Source organism: Parambassis ranga, unplaced genomic scaffold, assembly GCF_900634625.1.
Source record: "Parambassis ranga unplaced genomic scaffold, fParRan2.1 scaffold_27_arrow_ctg1, whole genome shotgun sequence".
In the NCBI taxonomy this organism is placed as follows: Eukaryota; Metazoa; Chordata; class Actinopteri; family Ambassidae; genus Parambassis; species Parambassis ranga.
The window spans coordinates 930,650-935,765 of record NW_021144800.1 but is presented as its reverse complement, the minus strand read 5'-3'; the positions used below and the strand labels follow the sequence as shown (position 1 = coordinate 935,765).

The 5,116-nt window shown below is 46.6% G+C and overlaps 2 non-coding genes across 2 annotated transcripts; both read right to left on the bottom strand.

The window, feature by feature from the left end:
* Positions 1-398: 398 nt before the first annotated feature.
* On the bottom strand, positions 399-470 carry trnap-ugg (transfer RNA proline (anticodon UGG)). Its single transcript has one exon. It is a non-coding gene; the product is annotated as a tRNA-Pro (tRNA).
* Positions 471-4,105: 3,635 nt separating this feature from the next.
* trnad-guc (transfer RNA aspartic acid (anticodon GUC)) lies at positions 4,106-4,177 on the bottom strand. Its single transcript has one exon. It is a non-coding gene; the product is annotated as a tRNA-Asp (tRNA).
* Between the last annotated feature and the right edge of the window lie 939 nt (positions 4,178-5,116).

The following is a 5,116-nucleotide window of genomic DNA, read 5'->3' as shown; positions in this document are numbered from 1 at the left end:
TTATAGCCATTCAATTCTGTGTGAGAGTAACTACAACTAACAATACTGTTTTGTGCTACTACTGTTTTCAAGGTGAATGATGACTTCTTGCAGATCACCACAAAGCCGCTGCATTGAAGTTCATGGCCCAGCTGAGTTGACATTCCTTATTATTGCCGAGGGGATCACTGGCTTAAAATGTCTACATGCAGCCTCTACTTTCACTCCTGCCTTACAGCCCCTGTACTTCTTCCTCAGCTCTCCCTGGACATTGGTCCTCAGTGCAGTGCAGTTCTAGAATGATTGCTTCTAAGAGTTTGAGCAGACAGCTGTTTACAGGGACTAAGTTGGAATATGAACTTATGTGCTGTAAATGTAAACATGAAGCAGCCATCCTATCTACTGAAGTTCAAAGATGAGGGCTCGTCCGGGATTTGAACCCGGGACCTCTCGCACCCAAAGCGAGAATCATACCCCTAGACCAACGAGCCATGTGTGACAGCTTTTTTTTCATGTTTCAGTCAGTGGAAGAACAACACAAAGCACATGTTCTTCTTAGTTTGACATTGGTAAAGTTATGAACAAAGATGTCTTTTAGGAATATAAAGCCGCTGCATTGAAGTTCATGGCCCAGCTGAACCACTTCTCAAAGAAGCTTCTGTAAGTTTCCCAGAACAAAGGAGGAACTTCAATATTAATGAAAGATTCACATGTTTATGTGATGCTCAGGATCAACATGAGTGTTGTGTGTTTGTGTTTTTTAACCCTATAGGAGGACAGCTTACACGTTCTGAAGACAGGAGCCCAGCGATGTGGGGGTTTCATCCAACTTAATTTGGTATATTGAAATGCAAAGGTTTATGTCCTGGAGGAATGTTATGCACCTTACTGTTTCTATTTCTGCTGCATTTATTGGATGGAAAATTCAATTTAATTGAGTTCAGCTGATACATGACCTCATCAGGTGACTGCTGCTATGACCTAAGATAAGATAAGAGATAAGATAAGATAAAACTTTATTAATCCCGAAGGAAATTCTTGTGCCAGAGGTATCAAGTTACATTAAATGCAGTTAAGTACAGAGTATAAGTGTCACTATAATCCAAAATAAGAGTACAGTACGCAGTATGAGCACAATATATGATACATGGATACAAATATGGAGATGTAAGGTGCTAAGTAAACATAAATATAGACCAGTGGAGGGAATGACAGTGATGCCTGACATGATTATCTAGCGCTTCTCCCTACAGAAAGGGGAGGAGTTATACAGTCTGATGGCCACTGGCAGGAAGGACCTCCTGTGGCGTTCTGTGCTGCTCCTCGGTAGTCTCAGTCTACCGCTGAATGTGCTCCTGTAGGACAGCAGTGTGTCGTGCAGGGGGTGAGACGTGTTGTTACGAATACTGAGGAGTTTCCTCAGTATCCTCCTCTCTGTCACCTCCACCACAGACTCCAGCTCCACTCCCAGCACCGAGCCAGCCTTCCTAATGAGCTTGTTGAGTCTGTTGGTGTCGGCCGTCTTCATCCTGCTGCCCCAGCACACTACAGCGTAGAAGATGACGCTGGAGACCACCGAGTGGTAAAACATCTGCAGCATGGTCTGGCAGACGTTAAAGGACCTGAGTCTCCTCAGTAGATACAGGCGACTCTGTCCCTTCCTGTATATTGCCTCTGCGTTTGTGGACCAGTCCAGTTTGTGGTCAATGTGGACACCCAGGTATTTGTAGCTGTCCACAATGTCCACGTTGGTACCCTTGATGCTGACCGGGTTTGGGAGTGTCTGGTGCTTCCTGAAGTCCACCACCAGCTCTCTTGTCTTTGTGACATTCAGTTGCAGGTGGTTCTGTCCGCACCACTCCACGAAGCTGTCCACCACACTCATATACTCCGCCTCCCGACCTCTGCTGGTACAGCCCACAATGGCAGAATCATCCGAGAACTTCTGCAGGTGGCAGGACTGTGAGCAGTGTCTGAAGTCCGATGTATAGAGTGTGAACAGGAATGGAGACAGTACCGTGCCCTGGGGTGCCCCCGTGCTGCTCACTATCGTGTCCGAGACGGTGTTCCTCAGCCTCACAAATTGTGGTCGACCTGTAAGATAGTTAGTGATCCAGGTGACCAGTGGGGTCTCTACCTGCATGTCCAGGAGCTTCATATTCAAAAGGGCAGGCTGCACGGTGTTAAACGCACTGGAAAAATCAAAGAACATGATTCTAACAGTGTTACCTGCCTCCTCCAAGTAGGTGTGTGCTCTGTGCAGCAGGTAGATGATGGCGTCCTCCACTCCAATACGGGGCTGGTAAGCAAACTGCAGGGGGTCCAGCGATGGTTCCACAACAGCACGCAGGTGTTTCAGGACCAGCCTCTCCAGAGACTTCATCACATGTGAAGTCAGAGCAACTGGTCTGTAGTCGCTGTGTGTGCTTGGATGTTTGGTCTTGGGCACAGGAACAAGGCATGTTGTCTTCCACAGGGCAGGGACAGTCATCAGGCCCAGACTCAGGGAGAAGATGTGCTGGAAGACCCCACACAGCTGTGTGGCACAGTCCCTGAGAACTCTGGGGCTGAGTCCATCCGGTCCTGCAGCTTTTCCCGGTCGTAGGCGACTGAACTCCCTCCTCACATCTTCTGTGGTGATGGTAACTGTGGACACAGAAGAGCAGAGAGAGAGATCTGATGGGGGAGGGTGGGGGGTTGTTAATGGAAGGTGGGGTAAGGGGGGCAGGGTGATGTTATTGATGGGAAGGTGAAACTGGTTAGTATGGTTAGGGGGAGGGGGAGGAGGAGGAGGTACATTGTTGTTATAGACAGGTGTTAATGGTGCATCACAGGGAGGGGGAGGGTGGTCAGGGAGTGGACTATCAAACCTGTTGAAAAACAGGTTCAGCTGGTTGGCCTCCTGCAGATCTCCATCCATCAGCTGGTCAGAGATCCTATTGTGGCCGGTGATGGTTCGCATGCCACTCCATACCTCCCTCAAGTTGTTCCGGGCAAGTTGGCTCTCCAGCTTCCTCCTGTAGCTCTCCTTGCCCTCTCCAATCTTCTCCCTCACCTCTGCCTGGGCCCTCCTCATCTCCTCTCTGTCTCCACTCAAGAAGGCTGTCTTCTTTCTGTTGAGTGATGCCTTGATGTCCTTTGTTGGTTGTCAGCGTTCCTTCCATTCCATTGCAGCAGCATGAAAACAAGGTCCTGAGCAGCATAACAATAGATAAAGTAGAAATAAAGACTATGTACAGAGCAACCATAAGATATGCAGATATACAGATGAGAAATGTACAGAGATGTATTATGTCCTGTTATGATATCATGAAAAACTCTGAGTATTACACTGTAGGTGAGGATGTTATTGTCAACTATGCCTGTTGACATGACAAAAACTGAAAGAAAACTAGAAAGTGGTAAGTGCTCTTGTTTCAAATGTGATGTGCACTGTACCACTGAAGCTCGTCTGTGAAGTGTAGTGCCTCTGTGTGTATGTCACAGTGATGTTAACAGAAGTCAGATAGGTCTGTTAACACATATAAAACAACTTACTGAACAACAGCATAGATATGAAGGTGAATACATGTCCCCTCACATGTTCCTGACATCTAGTGGTGCCATCGCAGGTTGCAGCCTCCTCATTCCAAAATCAATCCCTCCACATAAAGTCAAAAGTTATAAATTCACCTCATTACATGAGCGGTTGTGTGTAATGACGCGGCTCACCAGCAGAGGGCGTGTGACGGAGCAACAAGCAGAAACTACAGAGGAGAAGAGACACAACAAAGATCGGAACAGACACACTCAGCTCTTCTCTCTGAGACCATGATGATACCGTCACATATCATCACTGCACATGTTTTTGGCTGCACGTCTGGAAATGAGAGGAGACAGAACATTATCATACATGTTGCATAAGTAAAGTCACATGACATGCACCACTGTAAATAAAGGAAACCACATATTTTTAAGACACTTAGAGCATAGAGCCCAAGAAATAATATAATCTAAAGCTCACAAGACACAAGTCGAACAGAACAGAACAGAACAAATACTTTATTTATCCCAAACTGGGAAATGTTTTCTATTGCAGCAGCAATGTACAGGGTCAGTATCATCCTATCTGGTGGTAAAAGTCTTTCTCCCCGTCGGGGAATCGAACCCCGGTCTTCCGCGTGACAGGCGGAGATACTATCCACTATACTAACGAGGAATGCTGACAACCACCATGTGTCACAGCAGCAGCCACCTGGTGCGGTCATGTGTCAGCTGGGGTGTGACGGAGTGGCTACGTCAGTAACTGTGGGCAGACTGCAGGTGTGTGTGCACCCAGACACACACAGGTCCCAGCTGAGAGCAGCCGGACCTTCCTGTCCTCCTGTCTATCGCTGTCCAAGGTGAACCGACACCACCAGACCACAGGGCCATTATTTATTTAGCAGGAAAGAAGAAGATGCTCTGCAGCATTCAGGTGTGTTAACACAGTGCAGAGAGAGGAAGACATGAACAATGGTGTCAGAGCAGCAGCTGTTGCTGCATCAACCTGGAAATCAAACTGTTTATATATATGCACAAACTGTACGTTCATAAGTCACATGACATGCACACTGTAAATAAAAAGGAAACCACATATTTTAAGACTCTTAGAACACAGACAGAAGTATGAATTATATATGGTTACAATCAAAAATAATTGAATGCAAATAAATGATTTTGTGGAATTTAAATCAAAACCTAAAAACACCAGAATCAGCAAATCACATGTTTGCATTACAGTGGTCCCTCCTATAACCAGTTCACCTCTCACCTTGTTTTTCTCTTACAGCTCATTGAGTTCTGGTCCGGATAGTCCGTAGACCAGTGTCAGTCCATCTCCAGAATGCAGAATGCTGCTGAAAACAGGTTTGATCTTTGGTTTCATTCTGTAATACTGGACTTATTTCCTACGAAGGTTTGAACTCTGACAGTGTTTAAACAGAGAGAACGGAGTTTAAAGTGTGCAGTGAGGGGTTCACAGCCTTAAAGCATCTAGAATAATCAAACATGGAGCTGACTACTTCCAGAGCTCCGCTGTCATGGCTCTGCAGGAGGCCAGCACCTGGTCGGCCTGTTCGAGGACACCAACCTGTGCGCCATCCACGCCAAGAGGCTC